The sequence below is a fragment of the Orbicella faveolata genome, unplaced genomic scaffold, assembly GCF_042242905.1.
Source record: "Orbicella faveolata isolate gen_17 unplaced genomic scaffold, um_ofav_v1 contig_15, whole genome shotgun sequence".
In the NCBI taxonomy this organism is placed as follows: domain Eukaryota; kingdom Metazoa; phylum Cnidaria; class Anthozoa; order Scleractinia; family Merulinidae; genus Orbicella; species Orbicella faveolata.
The window spans coordinates 1728166-1746861 of NW_028301542.1; the positions used below are offsets into that span (position 1 = coordinate 1728166).

Genomic DNA, 18696 nt, shown 5'->3' on the forward strand with positions numbered 1-18696 from the left:
GCCAAGGCGCCCCGTTAGAGGTCTGGGGTCTAGAGTTTATTCCCACTTCTATCACGATTGCATAATTTACGCAAGTGTTGTTGTCGATCAAGTTCCTATTTTGCAGACGCTGGATTTTCTCAGATCCCCAATTTGATCTTAAATGAAGCGATTGTCAACATGGATCGGTCCTCTGCCCATGGTAGTAAACTTGAGCAAAAAAAAAGAAAAAAATCTAACTCTTACAAAAGTAGCCCGACCATGTTCACGTGAGTGCCTTATAGGGAGCCACGCCTAGCGCGGACCTTACGCGATATTTTAGCCGTCGCGCGCGAAATCCATTGCGAAAGAGTTCCACGTATAATAAAGATACCTCATGTTTGTTCACAACTGAAGACTTCGTCAGGGAATAAAAACGTTCAACATGAGGCTGAAAAGCCTAGAAGACTTTTTTCACTGAGAGTTGTAGAATACAATGAATGTTGTTTACTTCCCACTTAAATTTTGCAAAACAAGTTCTGCGAAGATGTCGCAATACTACTGACGTAAGTCGTAACCACTAGAGTTTTCGGCAATTCTAGTAAACAATAGAGTTTTCGGCAACATTTAGGAATACTAATTGAGTGGCTGATCTGAGATTTTGGGGACGGTGAGGGATACAAACGAAAATGAACAGTAAATCAGCATTAAACCAACTTAATCTGAATGTTAATAGCAAATGAGATGAATGTATTCACGTCGGGTAGAACTCAGTTTATAAAAAAACAGTCAACCGAAAGTTGAGCGTTTTCTCTCGAATGCTTTTATACGCTGTTTTAGGCCATCTGGAGTACTTTAAAAGCTCTGTAAGTTAATTTCAGGTGGCGCTAAAAAAAATTATCTGTTCGGTTATTCTAGGGGAACTTCAGTATTCTCGAATTTATTAGGGCTCCTTTGTCCGTTTCCCGAAAACCTTAGCTCTTATCGCCTTTCTGAAAATGATAGCTGACTTCTTTTCGGTACCCAAAACGACAGACATTAAATTTCTCATATCACGATGCGAAAGTTGGAAGTGATAATTCTCTTAAGAAAATCAGAGGGGATTAAAGGCCTTCCGAACAGATAAATTACCGAAACCATCCGTTGGGTGCCCCTGGTTAATATTTGTACAATTTCGCCCTTTTTGGATTGAAAGGCACATTTTGTAATCCGAGGTCGGAGATTGGATAACACAACGACATTATGAAGAAGTAAATACTAAGTAAGTAATTTAGTTAAACGTCAATAACACGGAGAGTGTTTGCACAATCTTTCAAGCCAAAGGTTTATGTTAAAAGGGCTTCACGAATTTCTGGGATTACGAGGATCTTTGAAAGAAAAACATGCGGGTTACAACAACCCTTCGTTGATTATCTTCATTTCTCTTTAAGTAAATTATTCTGAAAATTAGTTTTCTCAACTAATGATATGGAGACTTTTAGTTTGCTCAGTACAAAACTTTATAGCGGTTCGGTAAATATCCATCACTATTCACCCCCATATCGGTGAATATGTACGTTAATTGTTGGGGATTTCGATTCGCAAATGTACCGAGAAATATAACAACAAAAAAATATATATGTAACAGGCTCTAATAAGAGTAATTTCTCTTTCGTTAAATTACATTAATCAGAAAATCGAACCGTCAAGAAACGAAAACTCAAGAACACTTAAGCTTTGATTTCGACAAAAGTCGTCTGTTGTGCACTACGTTAAAGTTTTTCAGTTCATAAAAATCGAGTCAATACTTACAGTCAGTACCTCTTAGTAAATGTTTGCAGGTTTTTCCAACTGAATACTCGTTGTGGGCTTAGGTCACTGATCAGATCAATCAAAAGTATACAGCGGCTTGTAAACATCCTCCCACAGTTGCAAAGCAGTATCTTCGTCGATCGTTTGCCATTTCACTTCTAACTCAAACTTCCTGAATCCGGGTGGGCACTCTTTCTGTAATTCTTGAAGGGTTTTTCGTTTCACCGTTTCTTCAGCGCCACTCCGAGTGTCAGTGTTGTTATCAACGATGGAAACACGGTCTGCACAGGCGTGTCTCTCTTTACGCCCTGCCTTCTTTCCACTCCGAAAAGTACCAACTATTTTACCACTTTCTTCATTCTCTCCTGGTTTGGCCATGCATGCTCCCATTTTAGATCGAGAATACTGGAATGATCGCTGTCCGTGCGAAGTGTTGTTCCTTTCTTGCAACTCAAAAGGGAAATTGCCACCAAAATACGGTTCGTGTCAGCTAGACACAATGGTCAAAAACAAACTTTGCGTTCTGCGAAATTTGATTTATATCATTTTTACCGTTCAGCTGACACCAATGATTGGGTGCCTTTCTCGCAATGATAATTTTCGTTAATATCCAGTAACGGTTCTTGCATTCAGACACGTGATTTCAACAAGCTTGAGGTGCCCTGTCGATCGAGGTAGCGGGTAGACACACTCCAGTGAACGTTTTTTTTTTAATTCAGTAAAGAGGCGAAGCGATACATTTTCGGTGGTATAATGTTGCTTAGGGTGGCTCAAACTAGTTTCCAGCACTTTCCAATACTTTGTTTTGGTGAGTCATTAGAACCACCCTTCAGGAACCCTTCAGGCTCTATAACCTCGTTCTCAGGTTTTTGCAGATACTTTTGAACGGGCGGGCAATTTCAAGAGAAAAGCCACTGGGAACGAGGTTGTGGTGGTAAACAGGCGTGATTTTTAATGGGTCTCGCGCGTGTCCGTGCACACCGTAAACGTGTTCCATAAAATAGGGAGATTTTCTTCGGTTACCTTGACATGATTAATGTGTGAACACAAACGAAGCAACAAACTAAAAGAGAGCAATATGATTGGTTTAGCAAACAAACGTGAAAGCTTGCGGCTTTTGGTTGGTTTTAGCAAACAAAAAACAAAGCGGACGAATTTTGATTTTTTTCCTTGTATGAAAACAATTACAGTGCGAAGGCGTCTTAATAATACTGTCGGAATTTGTTACCATGGAAACTGTGAATTAGCCCATTTGGTTAACGTAAGAGATTTCCGTAAAATGTCAGGAATATTGCAAGAAAATGGGTGAAAACGAAACTAAAATGTTTAGTAAATTCCATATGACCAAAAAGCTAAACATTCAGTAAACAAGTCAGATGTTATTTGTTTATCCCGCTAAACTCAAGCAGCTCAGTTAAAAAGCGTTTATTGATACTGAGCTATGCTAATTGTATTTATTTGAAACCAGTGGGATCGAGTGTTCTTTTCCCAAACGATACGAAATACTTAGCAATCGCAATTATTTTTGAAAGAAATGGAAGTGACTTCAAACTGAATTAATTGCTTTCATATATTATTTTTATTTCTTCAATTTACCTTATTCTTGTCTCTATTTATCAACGCACTTGACACAATCATATGTTAATTAACGAAAACAGAAAGACCTGATTTTTTTCATATCGATAAAAACAACTGTAACAAAATTAAAAAGCATACAGGTAGCTAGCTGTTTACAGCAAGAAAATATCTTGTCTTGTTTACAGTAATTACTCTCGCGAAAATTTTATCACATAATAAGAATATCAATCAATCAAAAAAGAACAATAATTTATATACCTTTTTTCCAGCCAAATGTGATATATACTACGCTGGAATCTTCAGTACGAAAAGTCTCCAACCACAGTCAGAGTTTTACCTCTTGTTAACTGTTCGCAGGCCTTACGGCCTTCATTTTTTTTTTACACTCATCAGTAAAAGATGTACAGCGGTTTGAAAACATCTTCCCACAGTTGCAAAGCGATCTCCTCGTCGATTGTTCGCCATTTAACCTCTAACTCGAACTTCTTGAATCCGGGCGGGCTCTCTTGTTGTAATTCTTTAAGAGTTTTTCTTCTCACCGGAACCTCAGCGCTGCTCCGAGTGCTGTTGTTATCACCCAAGGAATCACGCTCTGCTCGGCACTGTTTCTCCGCTTTTTCTTCTCCTTACGGCTCCGAAGATCACCAAACAGTTGTCCACTTTCTTCAATCTTCGCTGATTTGGTCATGCGCGCTCCCATATTTTTCACCTAGAATACTGGTATTGCTGTCCGTGCGAAGGGCTTTCTCAAATTTCCCGCAGCTAAACTCGACGATCAAAAGCAAAATATTTGTATTGTAGAATAATATTTATACCTTTTCTACGGTCTGCAACTGACGCAAATGGGTGTCCTTCTACGTAATACAGAGGTGTTTTTGGTTTTCGGTAACATACGTTGATCTCAAACGCGTGCGCGTAAATGGAGGTGCAATGAACATGCTACAACTACGTCAACTCAGTCACGTGACGAAGTAACTCATGTGCTTTCGATGATGTAAAGTAGCGCATTATTTTTCTTTTTTAAGTTGTGACCATAAAAACTCGAAGTCAGCATCTGTACGAAGCGTACCGTAGCAGGGGCGTTACGCGGACCGTGCGAAAAATACTGGAAGAGCCATTTGCCGAAGGCGCCCCGTTAGAGGTCTGGGGTCTAGAGTTTCTCCCCACTTCTATCACGATTGCATAATTTACGCAAGTGTTGTTGTCGATCAAGTTCCTATTTGCAGACGCTGGACTAAAGATTTTCTCGTATCTCCAATTTGATCTTAAGTGAAGCGATTGTCAAAATGGATCGATTCACTGCCCTTGGTAGTAAACTTTATTTCTAACTCTTAAAAAGTAGCCCGACCATGCTCACGTGAGTGCCTGATAGGAAGCGTCGCCTCGTTCGGCCCTCACGCAATATTTTGGCAATCGCCCGCGAAATCCATTGCGAAAGAGTTTCATTTATAATGAAAAATACTCTTTGTTGGTTCACAACTGAAGACTTCGTCAGGGAATAAAAACGTTCAACATGAGGCTAAAAAGCCTAGAAGACTTTTTTCACTGAGAGGCATAGAATATTATGATTGTTGTTTACTTCCCACTTAAATTTTGCAAAACAAATTCTGCGAAGATGTCGCAATACCACTGACGTAAGTTGTAACCATGGCAGCTAGGAACCGGCCAGCACCTTTGGTAAACACTACAGTTTTCGGCGAAATTTAGGAATACTAATTGAGTGGGTGATCTGAAATTTTGGGGATGGTGAGGGATACAAACGAAAATGTACAGTAAATCAGCATTAAACTAACTGAATCTGAAAATTAATAGCAAATGAGATGAATGTTTTCACGTCGGGTAGAATTCAATTTTATAAAACGTGCATGGCCAACCAAAAGTTGGGTTAATATTTGTACAATTTCGCCATTTTTGGATTTCAAGGCTCATTTTGTAATCTGAGGTCAAGACTGGATAACACAACGACATTATGAAGAAGTAATAAAGTAATTTATTAAACGTCAATAACGTTAAAAGGGCTTGACACATTTCTGCGATTACGAGGATCTTTGAAAGAAAAACATGCGGGTTGCAATCCTTCGTTGATTATCTTGATTACTCTTTAAATTATTCTGAAAATGAGTTTTCTCAACTAATTATATAGAGGCTTTTATTTTGCTCAATACAAAACTTTATAGCGGTTGCGTAAATATCCACTACTATTCACCCCCATATCGGTAAATATGTACGTCAATTATTTAGTATTTCGCAAATATACCGAGAAACATAACCGACAACAACAAAAAATATACATGTAACTGGCTGTAATAAGAGTAATTTCTCTTTCGTTACATTACATTAATCAGAAAATCGAACAGTCAAGAAACGAAAACTCAATAATACTTAAGCTTTGATTTCGAGAAAAGTCTGTTTTACACTACGTTAAAGTTTTTCAGTCCATAAAAATCGTGTCAATGTTCACAGTCAGTATCTCTTAGTAAATGTTCGCAGGTTTTTCCACTGAACACTCGTTGCGGGCTTATGTCACTCATCAGATCAATCAAAAGTATACAGCGGCTTGTAAACATCCTCCCACAGTTGCAAAGCTATATCTTCGTCGATCGTTTGCCATTTCACTTCTAACTCGAACTTCCTGAATCCAGGCGGGCACTCTTTCTGTAATTCTTGAAGGGTTTTTCGTTTCACCGTTTCTTCAGCGCCACTCCGAGTGTTGTTGTTTTCAACGATGGAACCATGGTCTGCTCGGGTGTGCTTCTCTTTACGCCCTGCCTTCTTTCCACTCCGAAAAATACCAACTATTTTGCCACTTTCTTCAGTCTCTGCTGGTTTGGCCATGCATGCTCCCATTTTAGATCAAGAATACTGGAATGATCGCTGTCCGTGCGAAGTGTTGTTCCTTTTTTGTAGCTCAAAAGGGAAATTGCCACCAAAATACGGTTCGTGTCAGCTAGACGCAATCGTCAGAAACAAAATTTATGTACTGCGTAATTTGAATTATATCTTTTCAACCATTCAACTGACACCAATGATTGGGTGGCTATCTGCCCAATAAGAAGTTTCGTTAATATCCGGTAACGTTTCTTGCACCTAGACACGTGATTTCAGCAAGACTGTGGTACGTTGTCCATCCACGTAGCCGGTAGACATGCTCCATTGAACGTTCTCTTAACTCAGTCACGTGGCGAAGTGATATGTTTTAGATGGTGTAATGCTGCTTAAGGTGGCTCAAAACGGTTTCCAGGACTTCCAAGACTATGTTTTGGTGAGTCATTAGAAGGACTCTTTATCAGTCGATGCCACAATCATGGTATCACAAAAAACTGCCCAATCATTGGGGAACACGTTGTTATTATTTTCGTAACACAAGAGATTACCATAGTAGCAGTATGACTTGCAAAAAAAAAACCCTTAATTGCAGCTTTAACTGCAAAAAGAACCCTGTGAACACCATTTTGTTACGAATTTTAATTTGCAGGGCAAGAAACAACTTGCAAATTTTCCAAAAAAATGGCATTTCTTACGTTTTCTGTGGAATGTTTTTAATACAATGCCCAATGAAACATTGTAGTAAGCTACTTAATTTAGTTATCTGTGGTGCGACTGGATAAGTGTTTTCGGTGCAGATCAGCCATCGTTTAACATACATGTGATTTACAAGCAAAGTACAAAACATGTGCTCTTTGGACTTGCTGGGAATACAATTTACGGATTTCCTCTCGCTTTTCAGAATTAGCCCCATTTATTGGGTGTCTTTGCTGTGTTGGCAAAAGCGTCACCATTTCCTGCCACTTTTCTCGATCTCAGATACGTGTGGGGCGATATATTGCAACAGTAGTACAGCATGTTTACCACTTTCTTTGTTCCTGTGTTTCCAGTACGCATGTCCAAGCTACATTTTACACTCAGAAACGTGACTAACAAATTTGATTCTTGGGCATTGCTGTACAAAGTGCATCTCTGCAAGCGTCTCGCGATATCGATGATGGGTATTGAAAAGGTCGAGAAAAAGGCCTAACTTACTTTCCCTCTTTTGACGAGGAAAGGCACTCCAGTATAATATCCGTCATATTTCACAGTTATCCGATACGCTCACGTTTTTAGCGTCAATTCCCTTTCCCTAGCACAATCTAATGCCTGACAATTGATGTACTCGCAATTTCATTTGCTTTCAGAAGGCTCCCGAAGGCTCTCCAAGGCACCCGAAGGCACCCGAAGGCCCCCGAAGATCCCCGAAGGCTCCCTTGCCGGCGAGCAGTTTAACAAGCGGTTCCGAATGGAAAGTGTAAGGTTATCAAGGTTCCGTGAACGATTTAAGATCGTGTTCATGAAAAATTGTGATTTTGATCATGAGAGTCTCTTGTTTTGATGTATTCAATAAGCCTTCGAACATAAGCCTGTATTTGACTATCCAAATTTGTGTTGTCCATCTGGGAATTTGAAAACACAAAAGTTTACAACACCCCAAAAACCGTTCCTCTGGGCGAGAAAGTTAATTTGTAAAGGGACGCATTCAATTCAAATAGCGATATTTCCATACAGCTTGCTACCTCGTTTATTAAATAAAAAACAAAACGATTGCTGCTGATCAAAAAGCCAAAAATTTCACAAACTTATTGTTTTTATTCTGGGTCGTTTCCAGGCCATGTTGTTTTTGCATTAGTCAACGCTGACCAAGAGCAGCGCAGGATTCTCACGGCACTTTAAAGATTTAAAGAGACAACATTTGTTTTCAAGTCAGCCGTTTAATTGGTGTATAACTGGCAAGCTGCCTTGAAAGTTCAATGCAATTGAGACCCCCGCACTAGACGCTATTGTTCAGCTCAGTGATCCTTTTAAAAGATAAAAGCAAGTAGTTTTGGATTTTTATTTTCTCGCAGCTGTAGAGTTCCGCCTTAGCGCGTTTGTTTTGTTGTTTGTTGCAATGTAATTTCGGCTGTTCTTATTGAAATGTGTTTCGCAGATCAAGTTTTATCAAACTTGGCATGTATTATTGATCATTTACCGCTGTAAAACATGTACCGTACTCCAAGTTAGCGGAGGTTTTTGGTAACGAAAACGAAGTAAACCTCCAGGGCGTTCAGTTCCCATTGTGTGGTATTTTGGTGCGGTTAAGTCGATCTAATTTTAGTCCAAAAAACACTTAATTTCTTCCTTCCTAATTTACTTAGCGAAGCAACTCAAGCGAAATAAAAACAAGCATAATACGCGGATAATAAGGTCGGCAAATTTAATCAAGGTAGTGGCTACAACAGACTGAAGTGATCATATTGAAACACAGCATGTTCTCAAAATAGTTGAGCCCTGTTAGGCGAGCTTTGCGTTTGAGTTTCGAAATGAACAATGACTTGCTCTAGAGAGAAGACTTCTTTCAGATGAAACTTCATATAAACAAGCAAGTTTCTGGGGCATCTGTGCAAAATGCGAGGTCAGTAACTGTTCCTCTGATGACAGTCAGTTATGCAAACAAAGACGGTAATGTACTGGGATTAAAACTGGTCAAAGCTTTAGGCAAACAAAATAGCTCATGTCGAACACAAACGTTGCTCACTACTTTGTAGAAGATATTTACATTGTTGATACAAGAAAAGCCGACGACCAATGTAATATATCAAACAAACTTTTGATACATTGATTTGCAAGTTCGGGTTGTATTTTGTTTTCAATAAACGTAACATGCGACAATCAAATCTATAGGGTTCATGCCGAAGTGTCGCGGTAGAATAACTGAACGGAAGAAAGGCAAAATTATTGAATCTACAAGAACGTATTCACAAGCCCGTAAGAAGACTTCTTTACGTTTCGCACTGTTTAGAAAACGTTTAACAGAGCTGTATATCGTCCCTACCTTACTTTCTGTTGGCTTTGGTTTACAGCATAAGTTAAAGAATGAAGTATTTTGACTTGAAAATGATGAGGTCGAGACGACACGTCAGACACATCCTCGAGGGACCTCAGTAGAGTTTGCATATTTTAGACGTAAGCTGTTTGGCCTAAAATTCATTCGCATATCTTCGTTTTCGACATAAGCGTTTGCACTGTGATTACTGATGTATCCAGCTCCACCGTTATTAGAATAAACTCGCGGTAACAAAGTGTGAGATGTATATGTTTTCACGGTTGGATTTCGGCAAACGAGAAAGCACATGGAGTTCGATAGTAGTTCTGCAATTACCAGACTTCTGCTATCTTTCCCAGAAACTAAAAAATATCACATTTCTTTCAAACGTATGAAAATGGAATCTAACACAGACTAAGGAAATTCGTTCATTTCTCGTATATCTGATGGCGATATTTTTCACTTGTACCAATAAATTAGACATTTCAACACTGCCGGTGAACTATCATTTGAAACTGAAACTAAAAGTTCGCTTGGTGGAAACCAATTGGCCATCCAATGAAGAGAAAAGTCATTTACGACAAAGAACAAAGTTTATCTGTAACAATTTTGTAAGACTTGAGTTCATTTACTGACAGTTCTTTGATCCTAACCAAGGTGTTAATTTGTTTTGTTTGCCACCTACCCTTAATCTTGAAGGCATACTATTCATGATAAACCGCAAAATTGAAAGGAAGCATATTACAGGACATAACGTGCAATCCTCTAAAGAAGTGGTCATATGTTTATGCTTGGCGCGCAGAAAGATGTTGGAGTGAGCGAAGACGGAAGGTCCAAGTTCTTGTGAACAACGGAGCTCTCCCGACAGCGGCAGCTACTAAGTACACGCCAAATCATTTCAAAGCACTCTTGAAAGAAACCTTTTTTCTTGAAACATCTTTTAGACATTTGTTCCAAGAGAGACCGCCAAAAGGTTAATATAGATATTACTGACTTGGCTCGCTGTAGTTTGACTGAAAGTATGTGCCATGAAATAAGTTAATTCAGGCGAAGAAACGTAGTTTAACTGCGCAACACGTGGGGATAGCTTTCTGTGAAACCAAAGTGAACCTTTGAGTAGGTTGTCTTTCTTGCTACTTAAGCCACTGCAGAACCAATACAGCTCCTAGTGAATAAAATCCACACTAGGAACTGAAAGCGTCCCTCAAAGCTAAAACCTAAAAGCTTTGTATTCATACAACATGCACGGCAAGAAAAGAACAGGCAAATTTGGTGTCACTTAAATTATATTTCGTTCACATTATCCAGGTAGAACTGATGTCCCTGGTTCAATACGAACTGCTGACTGTCCAATTAAAAGTTGAAATACTGTTGTGGTCATTCCTATTTTTCAGTAGAAAATAGATGTTAAAATCTCTTATTATTACTTAACCGTGTAAAAACTTACAGGGAAGGCATTTCAGAGAACACGAACCACTCGTAGCCAAGAGGCATCATAAGCTCCGTCGGATTTAGCAACGTTTCTGCTTGAAACTGTAAGATATATTAGTTTAATTAAGGAACACATATTTCTAAAACTTCTACTTAGTTGCAAACAGTGCGGTCTCGCATCTTTTTTCCAGCTGGAAACCAAAACAGGTTAATATTGAATTTAATCCTTGTGCACAGCTCGTTAAGTTTACAGTATTCTTTGACTCCTTATACAAACAGTATAGTCCTATAGTCATGTTTGGGAAACAAGTTCTTATCGACAGAATTAAAGGTTCATAAAGAGTCACAAACAAGCACTCGGGCATTCCTCTCCAAGAACTGAATATCGAAGGTCATGCAATATCAACTTCTTTATCTTAACCATGAGGACTTATCAGTTTAGGAAAAGTCACACATGCACAATAATTGAGATATCTCATGTTTGGGGTTGGAGATTGGAGTTCGAAACTTTACACATGCCCTTGGCCTCGACAATGGTGTTTAATGTGATCTGATTTTTATCACCATGCTACAGTCTTTAGGTGACCCAGGAATTATTTAGTATGTTCTTTCCGTTGTTAAGGATTCTCTTGATAAACTCGTTAGCTCTTCCAAATGTTTATTATGTTGACTTCATTAATCGCTTGAACCGAAATTTTTAAAACATGATCGACTGGACCAAATAGTCAAATATCAATGATTAAGTCAGATCAATTAAGAAGAGGAGCTATCATGATTAAAGCAAGCCACTGTCAGATAGTTAAGAACATTGATATAGGTTTTGAGAACTACATAAAAGTCAAAAGAAAAGTGGTTACTTCAAAGCCAGAGTTCAAATCCGTGGCTGACTTACTTTTGTTCCATCACCACTTACAATGGCGCACTCATTGAGGTAATCTTGATCAGCCCTCGAGCATTTAATCTCGTTGTAAACCATGTGCTCTTAGGTCAAATGGACACCCTTCCCAGGCGTGGTAAGACTATGCGACAGATGTATTCCCCTAAGAAACGGAAGGTTCGTACAGGGTTTGAACATACTCGTGGAGATTTTCACAGCAGGGTAGATTTTCCCATCTTGTCTCGATCGTTCTAAACTTCAAGAATTAAACAAAGGGTATAACATTGCTTAAGATACTTCAAAAACCACATGTACACAAAGAAATTCCCACTTTACAAATTTGTCATGTGACAACTGTCGAAAGCTTGCGTGGAGTGACAGCCTTACAAAGTGATCAACCAATAAGATCTTGTTACCATATCGATACACAGCCAGATAGGCAGGTGATGAGAATACAGAAAATCATCATGCCTAAGAGATCTATACCGTTCTGATGTATACCCAAGTTCTCAGAACTAAGACTGATATTTGCGTAGCAATCAGTTGAGAGAATTAGGTTTCTCAGATAAAAAGAACAGCGTTTTGATCAAATGCTCTGAGACAACATTTTGAACATAATCCAATGAGGTTACACGATATTTCACAGTGAAATTCTAAAGTAAACAGCAGCGAGATTGACTTGGCTTTTTCTAAATATAACCAAATTTTAATTACATGATTCAAATATAGTCTACATTGATAAACGTTTACTTCATGTGGCAAACAATAGATCATTTGCAAAATATAAAAGAGTCGTTTGAGTTTTGGCGTGCCGCTCCCACATTATATTACATTGACACGGTTGTGAAAGGCGTGGCCCAAATTAGACAGGGTGCGGGTTTAAAGATATACCACCTCAAACCGGCATTGTTACTCTATACAACTCAGCGTGCAAACCTACACACACCTTGGTTTAAAGTTTAAAGCATGTGCCTCTTTCTTTAAAAGGCTACATTGAGGATTATCGGAAGTTTAAAGTAAGCGCAAAGCATTTGTATGCTCCACCTGTCTCAACACGCCGAACTACTCAAGGGGAACTGATGACTCAATGAAAGCTTGTGCACTTCCCCAAAGGACGAGCATGTGTCCCTCGCAGATTTATCACATGTTTTTCTCATGTTTCATGGTTCACTTCATTGAAAAAAGATTCCTTATTTAAGACTGTAGTTTCAAGCACTTGTTCTCTACAGAAGGGGGACCATAAACAATAGCTTTTGTTCTGTTGCGTCGCGTTGACGAACGCCAATTGCAATCGAAACATGTATTCTTTGGGCCTCGTAAAATTATGTCTCCCGGTATTCTGTCTCTAGCAAGTTCTTTTATCATTTATCAGTATTTTGCTAGAAATCTTTATTTCCCCCATTGTGAGGTATATTTTTCGGTTTCTGGTTATGATACAGATTTTCAAATTTGAATTCAAATGTTAGCCATGACAACTTTGTTTTAATGTCATCTAGGTGACCATTTTTTATTCCACGTTATCCAACTGTTTCATCAGACAACGGGTACTAATGTTTTAGGGAAAAAAATTTATGTTGTTGGTTACCAAGAAGTATTGGGACCCAAAGATCTCTCAATATGCCAAATATACTTTCAAACCCGATTTTATAGTTTCTGCTAATATTCAGTGATTCTATGATGCATTTTCTTGTCATTAAATACGCTTAAAGAACTGTTTTGCTTTCAGTGTTGGTTATGACTGCATTAAAGGCAGGTTGTGTTACATTAAAAAAACAAAAACAATCCCACAAAATCTTGAACTTCGTGTCAATACAAGTTAAATGGTCGCCCTTAGCCAGACATGCATAGTTAATTGTAAAATCCATGTCATACTATCACAATGCATTTAAAGACCTACAACGTACACTACGAGAATTTATGCTAATGCTAACTTTACATATTTCATTATCATCCAATAGATTCAGGTATTGATAAGCTAACAATTACATGAGACTATAGTGGGAAACCTCATCGACTCCTAAAATCCACAGAGGGCCAGAAAGAAGTCGATACAGAGGGCATTTTCAGTTCAGTAGCTTTTGCAAATTCTTCTTTTCCTCTTGAATATCTGTTTAAGAAAACGAGAAATTGGTTCTTGTTTAATGTTATGAAAAACAGTTGCGTGGAGAAAACAGGTCCCATATTTATGTAATAATTAGCCGCGTCATGGCCTTCCAAGTTACCGCGAATTTTATCGCAAAGCTCTAATTAAAGTGCGAAGAAGGCGTGTCGGAAAATAGTAAGATTGTGTCACTGTGGTTAGGCAGAACGTGGCACTAGCCTTGAAGTCTATCGACAATTTGATTGCTTTAACAAAGGCATCTTCCTTGCCACGGGTAACACGACAGAAAAAATAAAAGAAAACACACAAATTTGCTATACCGGCCAAAAAAACACTGTGGAGTTTGACATGAAAGAGTTACCTGAAATAGCACATTTTGGAGACAAATATGGAAATAATGGTATGAATAGAATTAATATGCGCTAAACCGATTATTTTTGTGGAGTAAAAATAGATCGTTATAGCGAAGCGTCGCTATTAAGTACAGTGTACATTGATTTAGATTAATTACTTCTTCAGTTTCACGTCAACGGACCAATTAAACACATTTAAGTCCACGTGTTGATTTGAGCAATGGAATGGCTTAACATTTTCCACTTCTGAAATAGTTTTTTTTATAAGACGTTGCTTGGTCACGATAATTTTCGTGTCTTATGCCGCAAAGAACAAGATGATTTCTTCTAACCCGAACTTAATATTTATTCATTATAGAGAATGTTAACATTGAAAATGACTAAATGAACTTATTTGGAACTTTAGAATTCAGTCTTCCGATAGTAAAGGAACAAAATCTTTGTGGAGCAAATCACTCGCAATTATTCGCAAAATACCACAAAACCTGTGATATCCTTTGTCCTTGCCTTTTTTTGTTCACTTTTGGAATATAATTCACTGATATGAATTACTTTTCTCTCCCTGTGATTGTACTTAGTTATCATTAAGCCTGATCAAAGTACTCAAATTAAAGTAGCTTGAAAGGGTGTATTGTTTGACATTTCTTTATTTTACAATATACGACTTTTCTACCACCATTTAGACTCCTGAAAGCTCTTAAGCTATCACAAGGTAAAAAATACAATTATTTTATAAGTATTTTATATCAGTTTCACAGATACTATAGTTATCTAAGACTTTGTGTATCAGTTATTTTACATTTTGTCAAACCTCCGCAGTTTATCCCAAAATATATATCTACGTTGTTTACAAATTTAAATAAACAAATCTTGGATGTTCTCATGCAAGAAACATTGTAAATTGCGCTGCTGACATCTTCGACTGTTCGAGGGAGTTAGTTCTCTAATTATCGTTGCGATAATCTTATTAGCGATTGTACTCTGATAATGTACCTCGTTGACAACACGAAGTTGTAAAACACACCTCTGGAAAATAGCTCGTGTAACCTGCGTGTGAAAAGCTAACATTTACAACCTCTTCCTCAAGAGAAGAGTTATCAGAACAAAGCATTTCGGAAAGATCTCGTATGTAATCTTGCGCGAGTCTTAACAGTTCTAGTTTGGTTAATTTTCGTTTGTTGTTAGTGCTCGGAATGGCTTTTCTCAATGCTTCCATGGCATCGTTTATGGCCTGGATACGTCGCCTCTCTCGGTTGTTAGCTCTGATTCTTCGCAAACGTGGTTCAAGGGGATTGTTTTTTGATGATTTCCTCTGGGGGTTATTAGAAATCCCTTGCTGATAAAACTGATCTTTATTCCCACTTCTCATCTCTGTCGAATCCATTGAAGGGACAGAAGGGCCGTCGCTTGGGCGCTGTCCCGAATTGTTGCTTTCTTGAAAAAACCATTGCGTTGGAACTGTGATTTCTTCCATGGAGAAATCAGACTTCAATCTTTTTTCAGCAAACGTCCAACTTTAGATTTGCAGAATCTGTACCTGCCAACTTTGAAAAGAAAACGGAACGTAATTAGATATATAAACATAGCGAAGAAGGAAGTACATCGTAATTGCCCAAACGAAATCCCAATGAATTTGGCAGCTTCTCGTAAAAAAAAAAAAAAGGTTGGAATGAAACTGATTGATAACCTTAAAATTTTGTTCAACGTATTTTAAAACAAAGAAACTACATAGCCAAAGCAAAGAAAATGCCACTTACCCAGACTTAAAGTTTCAAATAGATAGACTTTTTTTTTAAATGGTGGTAAATATTTGAGTAACGTATTTTAGCGTTGAGTCCTTCCAACATTGTAAGGTGGCTTTTCATCCCAGATTAGTATTTATGGGGACGGAATAAAAAGGAAGGCTTCCCGACCAATCATGTTGGCGCCCTGTAAACCCGGTTCTTAGACACGGAGGTAAAGGGACATAAGAATTAAGAACTGAACCAAAACATTTCCCAGCAAGACACAACAATTGTTTTGTAAGCACTGTTATTTGCTTTTAATAACTTTGCATTCGAGTTAGCGAGGTCCTTTCATTATGAGTGTATCGCCCATTGTTGGCTTTCGCCACATGTAAATCGTAGGTCAAGCATATTCCATTACCCTTAACCTGGCAACCACTAAAAAAAATATTTCTTTTAATTTGAAAAACCGCGTGACTCTTTGTGTTTTTAGTTCTGATGCATGTTAATGTAGAATGCTTATTTTGTTCTCCTATGGAAAAATTCCATCGCTAATTAAAAATATCTCGTAACTGACAGAGTTTAAAAGCCGAACTCTTTTCATCAGTAATATTGTTTCTTAATATCGTTTTGTGTAGCGATGCGCGCAAAGGTTATTCGTTTCTTTGTGATGTTCGTAGGTCGAGAAAGACGTTCTGCTCGAACAATGGCCAGATACGATCCCTGTGGCTAGAAATTAGACAGGTGGCGTCCTTGAATCTGATTGGACAATGCGGAACCCTAAAAGGCCGTGCAAAATTTCCCACGGTTGAAATAGAAGGTCATTTCAAGACACATGGTCGGAACAAAAGATCTTGAATAAGCACATGCTTTAGTTTAGTCTCTCATGTACAGTAGGTAAACAATGATCGTAAATTGACGAATTAGAAATGAAGACCTTTTGGTCATTTGAATGTGCAGGATTTCACGCCATCAAAACTTGATGACTTTAACTTAGCGAAACTTTATTTGTAATCGAAGAAGGCCTCGTCAAGTGAAGGGAATATATTGAAGAAAGAACCGGCAAAATTCAATCCTGAGTAATTGGCACGAGCCGGTCAATGGGTACAAGTGAGAATTAACGAATGGGACAAGAAGAAGGCAGCCAAATTAATGAAAAAATTGCTAGTATCTGGGAAAATCTTTTCTTTTACAAGCATAACCGGAGAGAACGTAGCGAAATTCAGCAAGAAAATACTTTTTATAACTTCACCGAACGAACGCTTACATGCACACAATATTTCTAAGCCTTTTAGGGTACTAATCTCGAAAATATATATTTCAAAACTCATGGCAGTAGATATCTTTCAGTGTTGATTGAATTTGGAGGATTTGGTGCGACTTCAAGCAAAGGGAATAGCGTATTCCCTCTACTGACCTAGCTAACAAGGTATTGATTTTGTAAAGATAAATTGTCTGTTAACAGTGAGATTCAACAAGTTAAATTGGGACGACTGTTGCGAAAAAATGATTTTGCTTATGAAAATGTTTAGCATGCGTTTGCTGAGAGGCTGCGCGCTTCTAAAATTTAGAAGTTCTCTGCACGCTGATTAAAAGTCTAATCTTCAACAGGTTTACATTGCCACACAGGAATTTGACAAATCAGCATTAAAGGAATGTATCAATTTAGAGATATGGGGGTTCTGTTAAAATTGTTGAACATGTGGTGCTATATCCTTGGGCGAAAACAGATTGATAATAAATTTTAAAGAGAAATTAAAAGAGTTGTGTAATTTGATTGTATTCAAGTAAACATTCATAGTGAAGCTTGTCTTTTCATCGTTCTTGTAAACCTTCCGCTTTTGTTTGCATTCCGTAACTTTGTGCAGGTTTAGTGGGCTAACTTGCTTCAAACAAACCTTTATCAGGACCTCACTATTCTATGATCCGAAAAGCCCAGGCAGACTGCACGAGACGGTTCAGTTTGTTATTATTCCACACTGTCATTCGGTTAAATAATTAGCCCACACTTTTTCACCAGCCCACAAAGCCAGTTTAAAACTCTTAAATTGGCTGTATGTCATTCCGGGGCAATTGACGTCCAATTAGTCATTCTGTTATATAATTCGCCCACACTTCTTCACCAGCCCACACTTTTTCATTGACCCGTGATTCCGCGGCTCTTGAATCATAATGTGTTGTTCTTATGCTTTCATATTCCGCTATGCGTTACACATTGGTACTAGAGTACTGTTTCAGGAGGTATCGTAAGGCTTACTGCTTCCTCTTTGTTTACAAACAACCCGACTATTTCCCTAAAAGTAGTTCATGGCACTTTTTCATGATACAGATATGGCTGGTAGTCAATAATATCCTTAAGGAAAAACTGGTTTTTCCAGTTTTCACTTAATCGACCGTGCCGGCGGCCTATTCTCGTTTGAATGTTGATTCTGAAGCAAAATAAATCAAATATCTTGGCAACGGGCTTAAAAATGTATACGTATTTTGCATCACAACTCAAGACTAACTGCGAACACCTGTGAAACACACAGACATAAAGAGAGCTTATGCCTTTTACAACGAACCGATCAACAATCTCCATTTAAATGGTTGGCCCGCGGCTACTTATTATCCAGCGACTTTAGGAACTTAAAACACCTTGTACAGTACACATGAGCAGCTGTCATTTCAATACTTACCCACACCTAGCGCTTTCATCTACAGACTCCAAGACACTTGGGTTCCGTCTTTTATACAGCATCAAAAAAAAGTATATATCTAAAATGTCAGTAGATTGTCGATAGCTAACATTTGAATGTTAGCATCTCACCGGGGGCAGTTTAGATTGCGAGCAGTCTCTCGTTTGCTCAAACATCCGCAAACGCAAACGCAGTTTTAAACCAGGATCATCTTAGCAGCATTTTAAAGAAGAGCGTACAACAAGGAACTGAATTACTGTTCACCCCCGAGGGGTACTCCCATAGGAAAAAGTCCGTTATGCTCATCGCCTCGTTTAGGGGCATAAATCTCGGATTTTGGACTCAATTAGGGTTCACATGACGAAACGC

General features: G+C 38.3%; 1 long non-coding RNA gene across 1 annotated transcript; it reads right to left on the minus strand.

Moving 5' to 3' along the window:
• Positions 1–14554: 14554 nt before the first annotated feature.
• On the minus strand, positions 14555–15788 carry LOC149113084 (uncharacterized). The gene is made up of 2 exons (XR_016206846.1): positions 15683–15788; positions 14555–15469 (listed from the first exon to the last, which is right to left on the minus strand). It is a non-coding gene; the product is annotated as an uncharacterized LOC149113084 (long non-coding RNA).
• Between the last annotated feature and the right edge of the window lie 2908 nt (positions 15789–18696).